The 24785-nt window shown below is 35.6% G+C and overlaps 1 protein-coding gene across 3 annotated transcripts in view; it reads left to right on the top strand.

Annotated features, from left to right (window-relative positions):
* Positions 1–24785, top strand: part of LOC122808957 (semaphorin-3F-like) — a 961051-nt gene that overhangs the window by 392071 nt on the left and 544195 nt on the right. The gene's annotated exons all lie outside the window — the stretch shown is intronic.

The raw sequence follows: 24785 nt of genomic DNA, 5'->3' as shown, positions 1-24785 counted from the left end.
TATAAGGTTTTGTTCTTATCTGCAACATAATGAAATTCTGGGCTATTAATCATTTCAAAGTCCTCCTAAGAAGTTTAGGGAGGGGATTTGGGGGGCATTCTTGTTGATAAATGCTACAGATATGTCTCCATCTACATAACTGTTGCTGTAAAGCAAAAAGAAACATGGTTATGAGAAAGAAAGACAGATCTGATATAGTGTGATATTTATGCAGAAAAGAAATAAACTAAACTGAAAAATGCAGCTGCAATGATATACGAAGAGAAACACAGACAAAGACAGACAGATATGGTAAATTTGAAAATACAAAACATAAAATCACAAAGGTGGACTGTAAATTAAAAAAATAGTTTAGCAAGGTGGAAATTGAACAAATAGAAATTGAAGTGATAGATAATTTGACAAGTGAAGGATTTAGTGTGGCAGTCTGGCACAGGCAATATGCTGAGTCAAAGAGGTTCTGACTCCAAAATACTTGCTATTTACACTGACAGCAGGTGTTTTGGAATGTTGTCCCCATCATAAGACTGTTCATAGATAGGTCTTACCCCAAAGTAAGTCACTTATACTGAGTGCATGTCTTTTGGAATATGGTCCCCAGTATAAGCCTTCCATAGTTAGGCCTTAAACTGAAGTAAGTCGCTTACACTGAGAGCAACTCTTTTTTAATCTGGCCCTGATTCCCCATATGGTAGAGCAGCAGATGCAGCAGGACCCATCTAAAGAAGTTATACCACAGGACAAGAGACGTACATGAAAGTCCAGTAAGAAGTGCATAGCAATGGAAAGAACTGGAAACAGATAACAAACAGGATATGCTCCGTCCAGAAAAAAATGATAAAAGTAATAACCTACTTGATTTAATACAGATGGATAAAGATGCATAGATGAAATTGAGACTATTAAGAGAAATTCATGTGCTATTGCAGAAATAAAATGGATAAACTACTGTGCAGCTAAACTAAAAACAGATAATGTAGTATGCCACCAAAGAAACATCAAATAGAGAGAAAACTGTAAAGCAACTAAGACAAGTATGACTGTTAGAAACTGTTCGAATAATACAGAAAAGGAAGTAGATCATCATAAATTCTTAGAAAGACAGATGTTGAAAAGCAAAAAAAAAAAAAAAAAAAAGAAAGAAAGAAAAACAGTATTAAAACAGATCAGGATTTACACACACTATTTCCAATCATAAACTAAAAACATCAGCACATGCAGAAAAACTTAAAAGGTATGCAGATAAATACAAAGGAAAAGTACTGAACAACCAATTCACTGATTACCCAAAAAGGTTTTATAAAGAAATAGGAACCAAAAAGGCAATAGAAACACCACCAAAAAAGAAAAAATAGGTACATTTAGGAAATGCCTTTATGAAGACCCTGTTGAACATAGTAAAGACACCAGATTAAATGAAATAGTAAGGCACTCATATAGAGGATATGAAATGGGAAGAAACCAGAGAAGCTGAGAAAAAAATAAGATAACTTCCAAACAGAAAACCCGAAGTCTAGATGCAGTAACTAACTTCAGGTTAAAGACATTAACATCTTTGCACAAAGATTTAGCCACAAATAAAGGTTACTTATATGTACATCCCAAGCAGGCACCAACCCAATTCACTACAAAAAAAAGTACTTCTCCTTAACAGTGAAATTTGTAGGCCATCTAAGAATTGTAGATGGATAATTTGCTTTCCAATAATATATAAAGTATAGGTTCATAGGCAAGTACTAGACTAGCTGCCCTTGTATGCCATTTTTAAGCCTAGCCAATTTCTTTTCTTGTGCTCAAATTAACCTATCCCATTTAGTTAGAGATTGTCCTTACCCATCCCATGGTTGATAGTTATATATTATCCTTAATGAGAATAAAAATATTAGTTTTACTATATACAGTACTATGACACATTAAACGGCCAAACAGTATAAGCTGGTCATAAAACACAGATTATTATTTCTCTATTAATAAGCTCAGTTTTAATCATTAAATATATTTTGTTGTTATTTTGTTTTCCTCTGACATTTCTTTATGACACACATCAACATGATGGCATGACTTTTCTTTACAGTCATCTTATGGGCTGCTGTTAATAAGTTCCAGAGAAGTGGGAATTGAGACATAGGTATACAAATGCACAAACTGGAAAGTTAAACAACGCTAAAAGTTTTGTTAATAAAAAAAATCAGACCATAATGCTTGCAAAAAACATTGTCTCCCCCAAAGGTTGTTGAACTTTATAGTCATATGTCATCTTTTGTCAGTCTGCTTTGATTAAGGAATTTACACTCCCAACTAATACCTTCCTTTTCTATACTATTTCATTTCTATGTGGAATAAAATATGACCGATGCAGAAATTTCCAACAGTACAAACTCCAAAATAGAAATGAAGTTTTTGAAAATATTTAAAATGATTTGTAATCTACACTGCATAAAGTTAAGCAGTTTATATAGTGAGCATAATCCCAATACTTATATTGATACAAAATGTATATATTTGTTTATATATTTTGAATAAATATGACCTCACGATTTGTTTTGATGTTGTTTAAAAATTCAGGAATGGGTAGGATAATTGTTTTAATTATATCTGATAATTAATTAACTTTAGAGATTAAAATTGTCTACTGATCTGTATATTATACCAGTTTTCTATACCCAGATCATATTTACCTATTTAATAGTCCATGTTAAATACTTTAATATCTCCTAACATTTGATTCCAAACTATCATACACCTATTTTTTAAGCTTAATATTTCATCAGAATATTTTTATATATAAAAACCTTTATATACATTTATATAATTAAAATCTCTTGGATTAGTATTCTTCACTGATACTACATACTATTACTTAAGATGACTATATGCTGTAGTGAAAACGATTTTATGCAGTTTTTCCAACTGTTTGCATAATCCGTTATGTTTCTAGGTTAGGAAATCTTCTTCTACCATATTTTCTTGCTTTTAAATGATGCCCCAAAGTTGTTTTAGGTTTGTTGAGGTGCCATTAGAATTTCAGACACATGTTACAAAATTGATTAATATGTTCCTTAAAAGGAACTACAAGAAGTTGTCTGTATAATGTACAGTATTTTGTATAAAATGACCATTTGGATTGAAAATCAACCTATCTTCCACGGAAAATAATTCTATTTATTATTGTTTTAATATTCTCTAAAATAATTTTAGAATTTATTGCTGCTATTTCTTTACAAATGCATGTAAGAGTAACCCCTAAACATTTAATATCTTTACTATTATTTTGAAATCCAATATGACACTATGATCAAATAATTTATTTATCTTATTAATTAACAAGGCACATGTTTTATTCCAGTTGAACTTAAGACCCAATATCAATCCAAAATATTTTAATGATTTTTTTTTTGCATTTGTTCATGAAGAAGAATCAGCATCTACTGTTAAAAAATATCATCAACAAACACTCTTGGAGGTATAATGAGAATTTATTTTAAATCCTACTACATTGTTAAGCTGTGTGTAAGTGGCTAGAGGCATAATACCCAAAGTAAATAATAAGAGAGAGACAAAAACAACCTTGATTTGTGTCCCTGCTTATTTTGACTGACCAAAGAAAGAATAAAAGATCATAATTAAACATCCAAGAATTAATTTTATTTATTTATTTATTGCATTTGTTGACTGGGAGGTCCACTGGGTCAAATATTGCCCATTTTCAGTGGAGGCCTGGGAAGAAAGGCTCCACAGAGATACTCATACATACAATTTGATAAAACAGTAACAATACAATGCTTACAGTATGATAGAAGACACGATCAATCTGCTAGAGCACCAGAGCATAGAATACATTCAATGTGATAAAAATACAGGAAGCAACTATGTCAGATTAAACTGCCAAAGCTCAGGTAATAATGCAGAGTATTCATATTGGCAAGAATGCATATAACAGTTGTTTCAGATTAGACTTACAGTAATTTTGATAAAGATGATTAATAAAAATATATATAATTACTTGCAAATCTGTATATTTCTAAAGCTTTAGTTAGCCAGGACCAATATGCTGAATAAAAGTTAACATCTAAATCCAGGCTAATTATGGAGCTAATTTATTATCAGCATAATGAATAAAATTACTTATTCGTTTGACTTTATCCTGTGTTTGCCTATTTAAATTAAAGCCAGTCTGTTTATAGCCATGTAGAAAAAAATCAGTCATGGCAATATGACAAAAAGTTACCAAAAAAGTCATATGGAGCAAAGGATAATCTATTTTTACCACAAAGATCTGTAAAAAGGATAAGAATCTGATAATGGCATGGCTAGATTACAGAAATGCATTTACCAGCATCATACATTCATGAATAATGGAATGCTTACAAATGTGTAAGACTGGCCAGTTACATTGCAGTGACTGTGAAACAGTGGCAAACCACTTTGTAGATAAGCTATGTTGAAGTCAAATTCTAATTCCAGGGTTAAAACTTCAAAGAAGGATATTCCAGAATGATTATTTGTTATTATTGCTGTTTTGTCTTGGCCTTTACTCATTAAGCTGTTTACTTAATAGACTAGGATGTGGTTATAGCTTAACTTCCAGAAACCAACTTTGTTCAAAGATATCTATCTCATCTACTTTTTGTGGAAGATTTGAAATTGTATAGTCCAACAGATGAGGATCTGACAGCACAATTGCAAATGTTTAAAATGTTCACAGATGATATAAGAATGACATTTTGTTTTAATAACTGTTTAAATGCAAAATATATGACAGAAAAGTTACAACAACTTGGGATAAGAATGAGATATAAAGGAAATTGAACAGGAAGTAAGTTATAAATGTTTGGGAAATGATGAAGGGTCAAAAATAAAATATGACACATAAGAATAAAGCTTAGTAAGGAATACTTCAGAAGACTAAAGCTAATATTGAAAACTGCCTTGACATCTAATAAAGTCCAAGGTCAATCTGCTCTTCTTGTTTTAACTTGGAGCTTTGGTGAGATTGATTGGCCACACAAGCATTGAATTAGTTGGACAAGAAAAGAAGAAAAATGCTTCATGGTTATGAAATGATATATAAAAAACAGTGCATACCATGGTTATATATTGTTTGTTCTGAAGGCAGCATGGCCTTCCTCAAAACTGGCTACATGTACAGTTCTGCAGTCGTGAGACTACAAACACATTTGTTGACCTCATCAGATCCTTATATTGTGAGAGTTCAAAGGCATGAAGAGAAGATATCTAAGATGATATATTGGATTACTTTAGTAGAAATACTTCATTAAGAAGTGGGAATGTACATCAAATCAGAAAAAGGGGAGAATTAGATATCAACTGAATATCAACTGAAAATGCCAAAAAGCACAAGAAAGTATATAAAGAAAATAACCCAAAGAAAAGGTAAGAATATTGAAAAGCCCACAAATATAGTTGCATGTATAGAAAACTCCTAGAACAACCACATGTTGATCAAGATTTGGTGCAGTAATAGTTAAGGAGAGGTGAATTTAAACTAAAAGATGAAAGGCTAATAATGGTGGCCCAAGACGGTGGGCTTAATAAATGTTGGTTAAAAAAGTCTGCAGAAAAAGTGGGAGATCCAAACAAATGCAGGTTCTGTAAAACAGAACTGGAAACTGTTGCATGTCTTGTTGCTGGCTGTGATACACTCATGGCTGAGGGGCTATATAGTGAGCACAATAAATGTGGCAAGACTGTTGTGCTGGGGATTGTACAAACACTACAACAGAGAAGTAACTGAGAGGTATTGGAAACATGAACCAAATATCATTATTGTTAATAATGAAGTTCAGTTCATGTGGGGCCACCCAAAACCAACAGTTAAGAAAATAAATGCAAGAAAACCAGATATAAGGGAAAAAGACAAAAGTAGCATTAGTAATTGAAATTGCCCAGTGATTATAGTGACTTATGTATTGAGAGATGCAGAGTTATAAAGTACCAGAATTTGCAAAAAGAAATGAAAGAAACTTGAGAACAAATATATCAAGACTGTTCCAACAGTATTACAAGCAGCAGGACTAATAAAAAATATTTTTAAGCATACTTAAGTATGCTACCAGTGCATGTAACCCATGTGAACTGCAGAATGAGTCAATATTGGAGACATTGCAGGTGCTGAGAAGACCACTCTTAGCAAACATTAAAGACTAAAGCAATATTAATTTCATGAACTTTAGTCATACCCTAACCCAGAAATGGGGTCCATTCCAGTCACATTATTAGAAACCCAAACATTTGGAAAGTATAAAAAGGTTGTGAGGGACTTGGCAAGAAATCCAGATTTTGTAGTAAGTTGAGTTCCAAAAGCTGGGCAGCACTAAACTACATAATTGTTATCAGTACTGGCACAATAATGAGGAGACACGAATCAGCCAGCGATACAAACACAGTCACTTTAATAGTAAGCACTTTTGAAGAGTCAGTGCCCCAACTTCTTCAGACCCTGAAGAAGTTGGGGCACTGACTCCTTTGAAAGCGCTTACTATTAAAGTGACTGTGTTTGTATTGCTGGCTGGTTCGTGTCTAACTAGTTTATCTTTGTGTTGTGTAGTTTACAATAATGAGAAGAGAGACAGAGGCTGTGAACTTATTGGTCTTCAAAGCATGGAATGAAGGATCATAGGAGTTTTGGATTATCTGTTCTGAAATCTTCTGTCAAAAGTATGGAACTTAAACTGCTACTGGATTAGTACTGACATTTTTAAACTTATAACTTAACACATTCAAGAGTGAAAGTCATGGAATGCAGTGTCTGTACCATGGTTTGGTGTCTTTTTGTCCCTAACACAGTACTAGTTAGAGAAATTACTAGAAAAATTATGAAGGCTCACAGTGGCTGCTTACAGGTAAGTATGTCATTCTGCATGTTAAGATATGATTACATGAGATCCTGTTGTAAGAACACTGTAAGAAATAATATGCCAGGGGCTAATAACTGCTTGATGAGGTCTGTAACTTCATTACATATACATCGTCAGTGTCTCAGTGATGTATTGCCGCAGTCTTGTTAGATCAGACTGGCAGCATATTTTAGTGAAAATTATGGTGAACAGAGTTTGGGTCCCACAGTCTTCATATGCATGTTGTATTACTTTAATTATATAATTTAACTACATCAGTGCTCCTGGATCACTCCTGAAAAGAAGCACTTCTGCCTGGTTGGTTTTATCTTGTTAGCAGCAGTATAAAAAGTATGAAGATAGTCCTTATATCTCTAATCTCTGTCTCTACAAACCTTCTGACCTCTGATCACTGACTGTCGGTCTCTTGCTGGCTATCTACACTGCAGTATTTCAATGTTTGTTACTTCTCTTGATTAAGAAGCATTTGACTTGAGACTCCTATCTCTGAACTGTTATATCTGACAGCCATATATTACAGGTGATTCACATGTAATCTATAGCTATGAACTTTTGGCTATGGATAGTAAGTTTTTCTTTCTAGGAGTTTCTTTTTTCCCTCCTTTTCATTTTCCAAAACATTTGCTTTCTGGCCATCAGCAAACCTTTGCATATATACATCTCTACATATCTGTACTAAGGTTTCTGAAAATATCTTGTATTGTAGTCATACCTCTCAACCTCTTAATGCAAGAAATCTGGACAAAGGCTGACAAAATGGAGGGACAAAGGCCCATAAACAGGGTCATATTTTAAATATTGGTTTTAAAAACTTAGAAAGTTGCTGAACAGTGATGGTTTTAACATGCATTTTCCGAAAAATTTGAAGTCTGAAAATTAAAATGTATGCCGTTATTTAGTGTGACAATCCAATCATTCCATCATCATTGATTTGCAAAAAAACACATTTTATGAGGAACAGACCAAAAATATGAGACAAATATCTGGACATTCTGCAAAAATCTGAGCAGTTGAGAGGTATGATTGTAGCACATATATTAGCTATTTCATTATGGCAAAAGTGTGTGGGACAAGAATTATGTTAGCCTACTTTCGTACTTAGTCTTGGATATGGGTGAAACAAGTCTGCATGGTTCACTTTACCCAGCTGCCAGATGAATGAATGAATGAATGAATGAATAAATAAATAATATTCTAGAAGGCCATTGGAATATAACAGGACATAAATATTGTATTTATACATGAAAGAGTTAAACACTGAAACTTAAAAATTGTTTTAATTTATTTTTTACTTGTGTACTCTACTATTAAGCTCAGAATGTAAGAGTGCATTCCTTCAAGATGTCACAGTTGTTTTCTAATCTGTTTTTAATTTCACAAGGGTAAAGGTGAAAGGGTGGGTGACCTGCTGAGTGTTGCACCAGGAGGTGACCCATCCACAACAAAGGGGGTTGGACATAGTAAAATGACTGTGCAGCAATTATCGTGGAAGCTTGCATCTTTTTTTATCTTTTTTGCTTGCAGTTGCTGACTGAAAGAATAGCCCCTGATGGAGGCTTGGCTCTCCCTTTGTTCATTTAGGTGGAGTAATTATTGCCATTGAATGGGGTAAATAGAGCATCATGAAGGAGACAGCAACATCCTTTCTACACCACAGTATGGTTCTCTCTAGCTCTCACTGCAGAGGTTAATTTACTGACCTCTGGGAATTACAGAACTGTTGCTACGGGCATTTGTTACAACAATGCTGGGAGGAATGCTAGGCAAACTACATGTACCTGTTCTTGCATTCCATAACATGGGATGTTGTTTATCAGGAAGATACTTTGAAGTGTAATTAATTAGAAAAATGAAAGAAAATCCATAGAAAAGCATTTGCACCTTCCATTTATGCAAATGCAAATTGCTTTTATCAGTAGCCACGTACAGATATTGCTAGCTGTCATAATGAAGCATGCATATTCACCTGTAGCTGCTTGTATGTCTACTTTTTTCACACACACACACACACACACACACACACACACACACACACACACACACACACACACACACACAGACAAAACATTATGAAAGCAGGCATAGAATCACAAAACTTGATGAAGCAGGCAGGAGACTAATCATATTATACTTTTCTGACAGTGTATAACTAGACACTGTATTTGAAAATAACACATTTGTTTTATTAATATTAAAATTTTTGGGTAGATGTGACAATTCTAATGTGTTGGTCAAGAGATTAGATTTTGCTCAAAGCCCTAATTATGCATCACAGTATAATACTTTATGGAACCACGTTTAACAGTACATTCTCTGCTATGACATTTTGCTTACAAAGAGACATTCCTGAAAGGCAGTTAATTGACAATGAAAAAAAGAAACAAAATGTTCAGGAGATAAGCACAAACAATTCAATGCAATGCAGAGCAAAGCATTAATACCCCATTGTGCCTTGATAGTAAATTGCTACATGACTGTTACAATTAGGGAAAGTGCTGTTGTAATGTTTGTGTATAAAATTATGAAACTTTCTTTGGAGAAATTAGTGAAAATGAAAGCCTTATGCAGCAATGATAAATGCTGCTAAACATGGATGTTAGTGATGAAGTGTGGAAAAAAGATGTTGAGAATAACACTGCTCTTTCTCTCACTGCTCATCAGTTTAATCTTGCAATAACATTTTGTGACACTGAATAGTATTCCTGGCCTCAACATGACCTTTATGTTAGTTTTCCCTGTCTGTTCAGTGTTCTTTGCTACAATATAACCATTAAGGTATGTCAAGAGTGTAAGTTATTGTGTAAAAACATTACTCCTGTGTTTACTCTGAAAAGTCACGTGTTTTGATGCCACCCAAAAGTCGTATTGTTACCAAAATATGCAATGCCTAATTATAACAATAATCACAGTTTAACAATGGATGAAGTAGGATTTACATGCCATCATCTCAGATTGTCTTGAGTGAGTAAATCCTGCCTCACCCATAATTACTGCCCTTATGAATAAAGTTTTTCAGGTGTGGGTAATTCTTCTCTCCCCCATGGTTGAGTGGTCACTAATAATATTTTACACTGGAGTTATTTTAAACATATGTTTCTTACATTTTTAAAATAACTCCAGTGTATAATGGATCTCTTTTTGGAAGTTGTATCCTGGTAATTAAACCAAGCTGTGAATACATACTTATTATGTACAGAGCACATGTCTATAATTCACATACTAATGTGTACGCATTGCAGTGAGAAAACTTACACACTGCCATCATGCACTGATGAAATGAAGGGTCATAGCAGTGAGCTTTATAATAGCTTACCTTGTATTTCTGAGTCCGTACAGCCTCTTGTGAGGTTTGTCATATAAAGCATTCACTCTGTTAGTACTATTCTTTTTTTAATTAGTTTCACACTTTTGTTTTAATTAGCAACAGGTTTGATTGTTTTTCCATTCTTGAGAAAACAGATATTTTGCAATGGTAAAGGTAGCTTATCACTGCTAGAAGATCTCAATTTTTGTCAACCTGGTAGCCAGTTTTATGGTTATTTTTAAATGTGGTTTACATATAAGTAATACACCATGGTAAGATTTGAGAAATTCATATTTTATACACTGCAGTGGAGTTCTTAAATCATGATGGCATACATCCTCTTATCGGGTAAGAACTCTCTTCTGACTTTCAATAAAAAACAGAGAAAGAGAGCGAAAGTACTTCAGCGATGAAAGTGCAGCGGTTACTGTCCACACTACAGTGTAACATTTGGTAATGGCAGGCTGCTTGTAATGATCATTGACCCTGCCACACTGCAACATTTGGTAATGTCAGGATACTCTGTAATGGTTACTGTCCGCACTACAGTGTAACATTTGGTAATGTCAGGATGCTTGTAATGATCATTGACCCTGCCACACTGGAACATTTGGTAATGTCAGGATGCTTGTAATGATCATTGACCCTGCCACACTGGAACATTTGGTAATGTCAGGCTGCTTAGTAGTGGTTACTGTCCATCCATACTGCAACATTTGGTAATGTTAGGCTGCTCTGAAATGGTTACTGTCCCCATTACACTGTAACATTTGGTAATGGCAGGCTGCTCTGAAATGGTTACTGTCCCCATTACACTGTAACATTTGGTAATGTCAGGCTGCTCTGAAATGGTTACTATCCCCAAAGTACTGTAACATTTGGTAATGTCAGGCTGCTCCGAAATGGTTACTGTCCCCACCATAGAGTAACATGTAGTAGTGTCACTATGCTCTGTAATGGTCACTGTTCCCACCACACTGTAATGTTTGGTAATGTCAGGATACTCTATAATGATTACTGTCCCCACTACAGTGTAACATTTGGTAATGTCAGGATGCTCTGTAATGATCATTGACCCTGCCACACTGGAACATTTGGTAATGTCAAATTGCTTAGTAGTGGTTACTGTCCATCCATACTGCAACATTTGGTAATGTTAGGCTGCTCTGAAATGGTTACTGTCCCCATTACACTGTAACATTTGGTAATGTCAGGCTGCTCTGAAATGGTTACTATCCCCAAAGTACTGTAACATTTGGTAATGTCAGGCTGCTCTGAAATGGTTACACTCCCGACAATACTGTAACATTTGGTAATGTCAGGCTGCTTTGAAATGGTTACTGTCCCCACCATACAGTAACATGTAGTAGTGTCACTATGCTCTGTAACGGTCACTGTTCCCACCACACTGTAATGTTTGGTAATGTCAGGATACTCTATAATGATTACTGTCCCCATCACACTGTAACATTTGGTAATGTCAGGATGATCTGTAATGGTTACTGTCCCCATCACACTGTAACATTTGGTAATGTCAAGATGTTCTGTAATGGTTACTGCCCCATCACACTGTAAAATGTGGTAATGTCAGGATATTCTGTAATGGTTACTGTCCCCATCACACTGTAACATTTGGTAATGTCAGGATGTTCTGTAATGATTACTGTCCCCATCACACTGTACCATTTGGTAATGTCAAGATGTTCTGTAATGGTTACTGTCCCCATCACACTGTAAAATGTGGTAATGTCAGGATATTCTGTAATGGTTACTGTCCCCATCACACTGTAACATTTGGTAATGTCAAGATGTTCTGTAATGGTTACTGTCCCCATCACACTGTAACATTTGGTAATGTCAGGATGTTCTGTAATGATTACTGTCTCCATCACACTGTAACATTTGGTAATGTCAGGATGTTCTGTAATGCTTACTGTTCCCATCACACTGTAACATTTGGAAATGTCAGGATACTCTGTAATGGCTACTGTCCCCATCACACTGTAACATTGGCTAAAAGTCAGGATGATCTCTAATGATTACTGTTCCCGTCATACTTTAACATTTGGTAATGTCAGGATGTTCTGTAATGGTTACTATCCCCATGACACTGTAGCATTTGGTAATGTCAGGATGTTTTGTAATGGTTACTGTCCCCATCACACTATAACATTTGGTAATGTCAGGATGATCTATAATGATTACTGTCCCCATCACACTGTAACATTTGGTAATGTCAGGATGATCTGTAACAATTACCCCCCCCCCCCACACACACACACCGTAATGTGTGGTAATGTTAGGAAACTCAGCAATGGTTGCAAATCCCACTAAACTGTCAAAATAATCATCATCATCAACCCCATTCTCCCCCATTACCTACATGGGGTCAGTTTGTTGCATTAGCTATTGTCATCACTCGCAGTTTGGTGCTCTACCTAACCTTTTTCAACTGTCATGCATGACTGTCACAGGACTTCTGTTACACAATCTGATTACATCTTTGCTCTTTGCCATCATTTCCACTTGCCTTGTTCCTGTCTGTCCCAAATCTTCTTCACTAGAATGTTTTCTGCTTTACTACACATGTGCCCAAACCACTGTGTAATCTGTACTGTTTTACTCTCCATGTTCTGTGCAGTCTACTGATTCACTTTCCAGAAGCTGGTAGAATGCCAGTGATGCCTTGTACTTTGATATTGCAATACCTCTCTTAGCTTCTTTGTTAGCCAAGCAGTATTCCTTCTTCCCCTCAGGTATGCCTTTTATATCTGCAACTTTTTCCTGCATTCCTTCCTTCTTATGATGATTTCCCCCACCAGCTTTCCTTATGTACCTTATTTCCATACCTGGCTTGGCCGCATATCTGTTCTGTAATTCTCACACATGCTGTTTTGAGGTGCTGCTATTCTTCTTCAACTCCACTTATTTCCTCTTCTTATTGAGGTGCTAGATCCCTGAGTAATTCCTTGAAGTTTTGTGCTCTCTCTCAAGTCAACTTTTAGGACTTCAGCCTGGTCTCTATTGACCTTAGAGCCTTCTCTGACCACTTCTTGCAGCCAATTGTTGCAACCAGTGGATTATGATGTGGGCCAGCTGTTTCATTGTGTATGACTTTGCAATTGCTGATTCTACCCTTCTGCCCTTTCCTTACTAGCTGAAAATAATTACCATCATACATAAAAAATATTCTTAAAGCAATCTGTTTTTGTCTGTTCTACTAAATAGTCTCTCATAAACTCAAAACCAATGTTTTGAGGTATATATGTGTATAACAAAATGTTGTCAATGGCAGAAAAAAAGCAATTTTTACATTAATTTTTTTCACTGCCTGTTGTAATCTGTACAATAAATGCTAAGAATATTTTACGTATGAACTGAACGCATAGTATTTTGTAGTTTAACTGCAAACATCCCAAAGGCTTCTGTTGTAGACCCCCCTCCATTTAAACTATAGGTCTGAATGGTGGTACTTCTTTATGTTTATGTATTTTAGGAATCCTGAACAAAACACCAACCCTAAGATGTGAAATTTTTAAAAATTAAAAAATATCAAGAAAAATTCTACCTTCAAGCAGCAGATATTGTAAAACAGTATCCATCACCCTTTTTAGCTGCATGAATTTCATTGAGGCTAACCTCTGAAGAGTTAATTTCATCACATCATATTGTTAACATAATCATGATGTTCCTTTATGACTAAACCACCATGTGGGACACATGGCACTGATGTAGGGGTAAGTACTGGGTTCTTTATGGAAGAAAACAAATCAAGCGCATTAGAATGATAGACAACTAGATAGAGATATAGACAGATGCACACACACACACACACACACACACACACACACACACACACATATATATATATATATATATATATACATATAATATATTCACTTTATAATCCCGAAATACTGCCCTATTGAATTTCAGTATCTCGAGATTATAAAGCTGAAAACTAACAAACCCGAAACCTCAAAACTGCGAAATTTAAAATCACAAAAACAATACATCACACAAACACAAACACACCTGCCTCCTGACACAACAACAAACCAAACCAACACACACAAACAAAACAAAACTAACACACACACACACACACACACACACACACACACTCACACCCTTGCTATAAGCAGTGGGGGGCAAAACCCCATGCACCCCACACCCCCCTACTTATATATATATATATATATATATATATATATATATATATATATATATACTAACTCCGAGGTCGCACTAAAAACCAGAAGACAGCAAACCCACTACCACACATTCTAAACTCCCCTTACACAAACCCACATCACATACATACAAACACGACCACTCTCAACACCTACACACTCCCACACTTACCTACCTACCATACCCCACACCTAAAACTCCCCAACACACTCACATACACAGAAACCCATCCCAAAACCCTTAAAAAACATTACACTTACCAAATGCGCCATCAACACTGCAGGTTCAATATTTCCGTATTCAACATTCTGAAGATTTGCGCCACTGCAGATTCAACACTTTGGTCTCGAGATACTGAAATTCGATATTTCAGTATTTCAAGATTCCAAAATGAACATACATATATATATATATATATATATATATATATATATAGGTCCCCTTCACATTGTCAACACTGCAAAATGCCAACATTCATATGGCCGAGACCATATGATCAACATTTGCAATGCCAACAATGCGGGATGCCATCTCAGTACAGTGCGGAATGGAAAGATTTCCATTCCTGCACTGTAGTGCAATCTCAGAGTTGGTACACTTAAGTTACTGGGGGGGGGGGGCAGAGCTAGCAATGTGTTAGAAATTTGCAGTGTTGTTATTTTTTGTTTTTTTGGATGTTTGAAATTCCGAAAGTCGATAATATGGTCTTAGCCATATGAATGTCAACATTTTGGCGTTTCGATCATCCAGTGATAACCCCTATATATATATATATATATATATATATATATATATATATATATATATATATATATATATACATACACACACACGTAGGAGGATCAAAAGCTCCATGCACATTTGGTTGACTTTAGACACACTGATCACAGTTCATTAAGTGTAAGTCAATTGACCATACAGAAGAAGGAGAACATTACTTCTCCCCTCGCTCACCCCACTTATTGGATCCATATTAAAGCCCATTTTGACGATTTAGTGTGTAGTAAATCACTGAAACTGGTTGATGACTTGTGAATCAATTGCTTTTGAAGTCAACGAATGTTGACAAGCTGTCTGTATATAGTCAACATTACACTACAGAACACAATTTATATTTAAAAATGTAAATGCCGAACAGATATATCCATTAGTGTAGAGATGATAAATCCACCATACACTTTCATAATTTAGAGTAGGTAAATTTTGCTTTTTTAAAGAATACCATTGCGTGAGATTATATCATCTCATTCTGGTGAATAATTCATAGTCTACCCAAATAGTGTATCTGATACTATGTTTTGATTGCTTGGTCTATGCCCTCATGAATAAATATGTACTCCTACCATTGGTAAAGTATGCATTGTGTACTCGATGCCATGATTTAGTGCTTAATCATTTGTTGGAAGGATTACTGGTCAAAAAAATAAGAATTACTTTAAGTTTCTATGCATAGCAACAAAGAAATTGGTATCCAATTTAAAAAAAGCTTTCTGACTGAAACAGCAATAATCTGTGTCTCAGTGTGATTGTTGGTTTACACTGCATTTTACCTTCAGTTTGAGGAACAGTACCCTTCAGCTGGTGTTAAAATATCACCATTTTATAACTACTATTATAAATGACAAATTTGTATTAACAATGATTTCTGCGAAGCTGAACGTGACACAGTAGTATTTTCATTTAATATCGTAAATTTGGTTCATTATTCAGTGAGGGTGCTTGCACCAACATAGTTAATTAGTAATTTACATTAACTAGACACCTGCAAACTAATAGTGTTTTTATCAATCAAACAAGCATTTCTTTGTGCCAAAATCAACTTGTTGCTATACAGTTTAATGACATTAGTATAAAAAGTGTTTGTCATGGTTTAAAAAAGCAGCATATTTTGTGACAACCTCACATATGATATGTCACAGTTGTAAAGTGCTTTTAAAAGGTGTATAATGTAACCTCAAGCTGAAAATTCTGAAAACTAGAAAACAGTGAGACTGTTAACCAAATTAAGTGTGTGCTCCTGATTTTTATGAAGCTATTTTATGACATTGTCCCATGAGCAAACTGAATAAAAAGGAGGGTGCGCCATTCTTTTCAGACATTTTGCACATTTTAACACATTTCTTGAAAATTTTGCATAGTGTAAAAAATACTAAGCTGGAGCAGCAAAACTAAATGTCAGCTACCATCCACTTGAAATTATCTAAAGAAATGGCTGTTCCATAATTCTGCAATTAAAGTATATGCATTGAAGTAAACATCATGATATCATTGCATTTTCAATAACTGTCTCCCTTATTTTAGGCATATAATTTTTTTTACCCACATGAACAGAATTAGTATATTGCTCTCATGGCCACTTTATGTAGTGAACCTGTAGAATCCTTTCTGTTTGTAAATAAAAAGAAAATGGCTTACACCTAAAATGACAACTCACAATCTACAGAAACTGGAATGAATTGTCACTTTGATATAACAGTGCTTTCTTTGCTAATTCAAACATATACAGTACAGTGAGCATATTCTGAACTGCCATTTACAATTTCTCATTTGTTTAAACATATGCTCAAAATGGGAACCTGTCAGTCTACTAAACTCATTCTTTCAGAATGACATTTCATCAAATACTAATAGCTCAAGTTATGTTTCGGTGATCACTGAGTCTGTACCTTTCCCCACTGCTATGTCACCTCAGTTAGTAAATCCACACACACACACACACACACACACACACACACACACACACACACACACACACACACACACACACACACACATGTATATATAAGCACACATTGGGGAAATATGAAGGTCTCTACTCATAATGTGGGTTGCAAAAAGCCTTAATTTATGTTCATATGTGATATCTAACAAAGCTTTCTGTCTACCTTATTAGTATATGCTCACAATAGCCATGCCCTGCCTCAACCCTAACCCTACACTTTACCTTAGAAAAAATATTTTCCATTGCACCACCTCTATTCAGACAAATTATATATGAACCCAGTGCTGTTTTTTTCACTGATCAGCAGAATCCTATCTAGTTCGTTGGTGTACTGTGCATATCCCCAAACTGGTGCCCTCCTCAACACAAAAAGCTGAACCAAATAAAAAGGCTTCTTCTGGCTGAAGGAGAAAAAAACTCTTCCTCTGTGAAAATGTAGCAAGCTGCATGCTATTAATGTAACAGGCAGCTTGCTACAGTTAAATCACATGCAGAATATATTGATGTCTTCAGCATTTTAGCTGTGACCACAAATGATATTGACATTTATTTATGAAACTGGTGCTGCAGTCTCTACCATTGGCACTTGCCAAATGTGCCAGTGACAGCTTATGTACCACCCAAGTTATGGCTCTGTCAATAGGTGCAGATGCTAAGTATAGGCATTTTGGTATATGAATTTATTTTCTTGATAAATGGAATACAAAAACCTTTTCCCTATTTCAATGGCATAATGAAAAGATTGGAGCATTAGCAGTAATAAATGAGTTACTAATATTAAGCAAATGCCACAGAATATGGATTTGTTTTATTTTAGTTTTGTTAACTTGATAAGTGTAACCAACAAGAAGTTTCTTTCTAGGCCTAGTTAGAAGCTGCAGTGAATGAAAAGCAGTACAAAATGGCTGTATTAGGTGTTTAACAGCTAACAGAAATGAATGTCTGTGTGCTGGATGAATGACAGTGCACTGTGTCAACATATCTGATGGTAGCAAGGAAAACCTGAACATAAATTGTTCAGTTAACAAGGCACTAACCTTACAACCCATCCAGTACTGATGAATGAGTACACAACAGCAGCAAACAAATTTGACATGGCTGACCCTAACAAATACTTTAGGCTTGGTGATGTACAGTGCTGACAACTTGGGAACACAGCTGCAGCCTGTAGTTGAAGGTAGACGCACAAGCTAGTCAGAGACAAATTGAAATGTAAATATAAAAGCACAGAGCGGAATTAAGAATACACTGCCCTCCAGATGTGTTGCATTTCTGTGCAGAGAGCAGCGCGCTACATTAGCAGATCTTTGTATAAGAGTGTTGCAGTTTAGGCATCGTAGAACATGTCTATGTATGACAGGATGGGCTTATTCTGAGGGAATACATTTTATTTGTCCTAAATACCATAATTTGCATTTTTTTCTGCTTCTTTTGCTTGGTACCCTGTGCTATGATATATTTACAGAAATTTGGTAAAGATGGCGGAACTAGATTACTGGCCTAGTGTAGAATTCTCATATAATTATAAGACTCAGTTATCCAATACCCTGCAGTCACTTTCCTTATGTTCCTACCCCCTTATCGTCTCCCTACTGTTCTTCTTTTCCAATGAAGTGTCCAGTTCAGTTTGTCTAAGGGTTATTCCAGTTTAAGTTACATATGACTTTTGGCTGTGCCATATATTGATGCAGGCTTCTGTTGGGTGTCTATCATTTCAGATGATCCCCTCTCTTGTCCCCATTAAACTTTCATCTTCATGCTGAACCACATGGCTTATGGTACTCATTATCCTACAGCCTGTTAAGCTTCTTTAGACGTTTAAGATCTCTAGTATATGCCCCTGCCTTTGTTATATTTGGTGGATCATTGCATTCTTACTTCTGGTTCATAGTTTGATACTTTTCCAAGTTCACCTGTTTCAGTTACTGACTAACACGTCAGTTTTATATTAGTTATTATGTTTCCAGAAGTGTTGACTTCAGATGTGATTTGCCAGCTTACCAGGTAAGCTCACTGTATTTTATTACTGGCTATAATTCAGGAAGTGAGCAGTGAATACACGCCACCTTGCCCTTTGTGTTTTCATTTAACTAAATACCAATAAATAATTAGCAATGAGAATCTCTGGGATATGCTTTAACCATTTAACCTGTTTTATTTCGCCAAAAAAAAGTATGCAGTATCTAGCAAGGTTATATACTGCATACTGTTATCAAAGTAAGTTAAAAATACTTGAAAATGAGATTGTTTCCATCAATGAAAGTATTGTTAGTGATTTGTTATTTTTTCAACATGTCCAACGTTATCAAACGGTTTTGACTAATACAGAAAAATATGTAGAGAAAAGTATGAAGGTCAAGATTAAAAAATTATTTAGGGACATGTATGAGTATAAGAACAACACTGCATATGTTTTTGGTAACAACAATGTTGAAGGGAGCAATGTGCTTACTAAGGGGGGGGGTGAACGGATTTATGATAAAAATGCTGATTTTCACCGTAATGACTCTGAATATATAGTTAATGATTTGGAAAATGAACAGCAATGTTTTTAGACCGGTCTCCGCTGTTGAGGAGATCGGAGCATTTACAGAACAAAAGGGAAGGGGCCAATGAAATCAGCGACATGGTACAGAACAACAGCAACAACCACAGCAATGGAGGAACAGCCACTGGAAGAAAGGCCAGTGGTTCAACAACAGAAGGAGATATTGACTTTAATAAACGGTGACTGTCTGTCCGAGGGCTGTATAATAGACCATGAATTTGCTGATTCATTTTCTGATTCGGAAAGTCAAACTGTGATGCCAGTGTGTAAAGTTACTAAAAAATTGGGATTTGCTATTTATAACTTTAGTGTCCTGGACATTAAATAAGCGTATCATGATCTTTTGTGTAAGGGTTTTACATTTGTTCCGTATTTTAATTTGAATATTGTTGATGTATATACAAGTGTGAGATTGTATACTAGACAGTTAAATTTGGCTCTATTTTTCAAAGACCAAAATGGTCAGAATAACAGTACAACACAAGTTGCGCTTACTAGAAAGAGTTTGTTTATCCCCCCCGATACATAGAAATGCTTTGTTGTTTGAGAAATTGTGTATTAAAGGCATTAGAAATGCAATTAATGTGAGGCGTGATACCTGCCATTTTGATAACCTTACTAGTGATGAAAGGAAGGCCATGTTTGAATTAGCTAACAACACTGAACTTAGAATTATTAAGCCTGATAAGGGGGGGATGGGGTCATAATTATGTCACAATTTGATTATATATCTAGAATGCAAGACATTTTTGATGACCCCATCACCTATCAGAGGGTATCCATCAATGGACTTAATATAGCTTATCGAAAAATAGATTTATTTTTGTTTATGCCCTATACCAAGGAGCCATACAAGAGGATGAGTTTAATTTTCTGAATGTGGAACATCCAGTCACACCCGCTGTATTTGGAATTCCCAAAATCCATAAAAATTTGAATGATCCACCATTTTGAGCTATTGTATGATCTAGGGGCTCAAAGACAGAGCCGATGGCTGCTTATGTGGATAGGAATATACAGCGGGTGGTGACTGGAGTTCCACATATATTGAAAGACTCTTGGCATTGTCTCAAAAGGCTAAGTACCCTGAGTAGGGATGATAATGATAGCACATTCCTTACCATTGATGTGATTAACCTTTTTACGGTTATACCACATGAGGAGGGTATTAAGTATTTCAGAAAGAGTTTGGTTGAAAGTGGACGGTTCTGTGATGGCAAAGTAAATATGATGGTAGCACTTATGGAAATGGTGCTGAATAATAACTATTTGAGTTTTGAAGGGAAATTTACCACCAAATGTCGGGAGTAGCAGTGGGGGCAAAATGTTAGACAGGGTCCAGGGAAGAAATTAGCCAGGGAATTGTTATGGCTAGGCTTGTATAGGCCCTAGGGCTGATAGCCTAGTACCAACCTATAAACCTATGTGCCCCTGGATTTGCCAATTTAGTTTTGCTCCACTGGGAGAAAAAGTTTGTTTTTCAATCACCATTTATGGACAAGATAGCCTTGTATAACCATTTTTAGTTGATGTATTGGTCCATTGGAAAGGTAACAGGGAAGAGGCTTTGCAATTTGTAGAATATTTAAACAATACGACATCCTTTCTAACTTTTACTAGTAAGTGGAATAGTGAAACCATTGATTTTTTATATATTAAGTTGACCAAAACATCAGGGGGTTGCAGAGTAATGTTTTCAGGAAGGAGACTTTCAGCAACTCATTACTCCATTATAAGAGTTGTCACCTTCCAAATCAACGTAGGGGAATTGTTAAAGGGCAGATGGTTAGGTTGTCATGACTTATTAGTGACAATGATGTTTATAAGCAAGAGTTGTATACATTGATAGAATTGTTTAAAGTTAGGGGATACCCTTTGAAAATGTTAACAACAATATGAAATGAAGTCAACAGTAAAAGGGAGACCTCTTTTAAACCCATTTTATGGGGAAACAACATTGGATCGGATGAAAGAACTAATATATTTGATTCTAGAGCTGTAGTTCTGAAATATAATAACCAAACATCCACCATGGGGTTGGGAGGATGGCCTAATGGTTAAGGTGTTTGCCTTACAAACATAAGGTACAGGGTTTGAATCTCACAGGGGATAATTGGCTCGGCTTAAAATGGCTCACAAGGGCAGTTAGCCTAGTACTAATCTATGAACCTATGAACCTAATGGAAGTCATTCAAACAGCTTGGGATGTAACATTTGACAAGGAATTGAAGAAAGACTTAGGAAATTATCCTAGGGTGGTGTTTTCAAGGGGCAGAAATATAAAAGAGTTTTTGGAATCACATAGACCCACATATACATGTTGCAAGATGTATAAATGTGGGACATGTAAGTTTTGTAGATATATAAATGATGGGCCCTATATTACTGTCCAGGGGTACAACAGAATTATACCATGTCCAGGTAGGTGCAGTTGCAACACCCAAAAGGTGGTATATTTAGCAATGTGTACCTCCTGTACTGGGTTTTAGATTGGGAAAACCACATATAGACTGAAGGACAGGATATCTGAATATCTTAGGGCTATTAAGGTAAAATATTCACACAATGCCCTATATATGCACAGTGTTGCTTGTTTAAATTACAAGAAGTTTATATTTTTTGTAATTGATAGAGTTGTTCCCAGTGAGAGAGGGGGGGATGACAACCTAAGAGTTGAACGTTTGGAATATAAATGGCAGGTTATCTTAAATGCAATTTCTCCACCTGGTCTAAATGACCACATATCTATAAGGCCGGTTATGAAACAGAGAGCTAATAAACTGTGATTGTATAAATAAGAACAGTTATTCATTTGTCATATATATCACAGCATTTATATGAATGTTTTTTTATATTTTAATATATCTTACAAAGTTTTTATTTCGGCAGGAATATTTATGAATGCCATTATTATGTGATGACAGTATTGGTTTAAATGTGTTATTTAGGAATGTATCTTTAAGATGATGACATGTTTTTTTTATTGGAGGTTGAGTAATTGAAGTGTATATAAATAATATATGAGTATGGTTTCCACTAACTCTGATGATGCCATTAGTGGATGGTGAAAGCGCTAAGTTTGTGGAGCTACAATAAAACCCACTGGAAGCATGCTTTGGCTCGTGTTTTTCAACTTGTGTTTTTTACTAGTTTATTCACCCTTTGTGTGATTTGTTTTGTGTTCGATACTGTTATCTGACATTACTTTATTTGAGTTCTTTTTCTATTTTTATTCACCATATACTTGCATCACAGTATACATACCTTATTGCATATTTCTGTAGCATAAATGGCCAGAATTTACTCCTGCAGCACTAACCTCATAGTTATCCCCATGATCGCCTTCCCGTCCAGAAGATTAACTCTTAAACAATACTCCTAGCAATGGCATTAAGCCAGTCATTTGTTCATGTAGTTTTAGTAGTTGTGTATCAGAATGCTTTTAAATGTGTGTTGGAAGCTGCACAAAACACATTTCTAGTATGCCTTCTAAAGGTTGACATTTCTCAGGTGAGGTTCATCTGACCAATACTGGTTATTTAGCTAGTGATCAAATCCCTGGATGGGCATCCTCTTCGACTGATCTTACTTTGGTTAAGTTAAAATTTATTTAGATTTTGTGTTTATACTATACAACAAGGGTTGGGGGGGGGGGTCAAAGATTCTCAGAGTATCTTCTATTTAGGAGGAGGAGGAAGCTAGATATTTCAAGGAAACCAAAAAGTGCAACTAAATACTAGAAAGAAAGAAAGAAAGAAGCAGAGAGAGAGAGAAACGATGTTTCAAGTATTGACCTAAATGGACTATGTAAGTTACACAACTGCATTCCAAGATGTTTGATAACTGGTTCAGCAGTACCAGATTTATACAAATGGAAGTAAATAGTAATAAAGTGCCAGGATAAAATGAAGGGAAAATACACACGGAGGTAAAATGAGAGAGTAATAAAGCAACTGGACGGAGAATGAAGATGAGAAACCAGTTTGCACACTCCAAAGTAATGTCACCGCATGAAAATACTTTGCACCAAATGTCAGGAGAGAGGGACTTCATTCCTTATGTCTTTTTAGCAGATCTGGTTGTCAGTGAAGCACCCTAAAAAAAAGTCAACCAAATGCAAGATTCTTGATTAAGAACTTATGTGGTGCAGAATAGTTTCATTCATTCTCTGATTATCCATTCAATCCAGTTGATATTTATTAATGTAGTGTTTTACTCACAAATCTAAATGCATACAGTGCATTTTTAAGTTAGCACTAATCACCATTAAAATAGTACATAATGCAGTCAGCATGTTACAGTATATGAGGTAAAGCACCACAATGAAACTGCACACAGTATGATACATAAAAAGCAGTACTGTATCCAAGATAAATATGAAAAAAGTTTGTTTGTGCCTTTCGGCTTTTCCCGGTTAGGGGTCGCCACAGCGGAACTCGGGTCCGCTAATGATTGGAAGTTGATTTTTACGTACCAGCTTGCCAGGCCTGACGCACAACCTTCAACGAAGGCACGCCCATTCATGCATGTCTCCATACAGAAGACGCTCTAGCTGAGAATCGAACCGGACAGCGTCTTACTGTGAGGCGACAACGCTACCGCAGCACCACCACCGCATAAATAAAAGTTTCTGTAGTCAGGGTATTTAAATATTTAGTGGTGGAGATGCAACTGTTTTATTTATTTATCATATCGCGTACAAAAACAGGCTGCTCTGATCTACGGCGAATACATGATTATGAAAATGTAAGAGGTAACGCACAGAGAGTGATTTTACTGGCACCCTGACAAAAGAGATGCAATGAGCTTGGAGATGATTTGCCCCTTACATGGAGTGTGTATGTGCAGCTTTATCTTAATTGCTCACTCACTCACTCACTCACTCACTCACTCACTCACTCACTCACTCACTCACTCACTCACTCACTCACACAAAAACATTCATAAAATTCCTTCTGTATTCCTATTCTAGTTGTGTCTGAAACATGATGTGAGAAGGTAGAGTTTAGTAGTAATAGATCCTATAATGTTGATTAATTATATCTTATTGGATTATGTTCTCAGAGTTTAGTATTTATAGATCCTGTGATGTTGACTCATTGTATCTTATTGGATTATGTTTTCATTTTGCTGCACAGT

This window comes from Protopterus annectens, chromosome 8.part0, assembly GCF_019279795.1.
Source record: "Protopterus annectens isolate FY-2018-M chromosome 8.part0, PAN1.0, whole genome shotgun sequence".
Classification (NCBI taxonomy): Eukaryota; Metazoa; Chordata; order Ceratodontiformes; family Protopteridae; genus Protopterus; species Protopterus annectens.
Note: the sequence above shows the minus strand (reverse complement) of the source record. Positions and strands in the feature narration are given on the sequence as shown.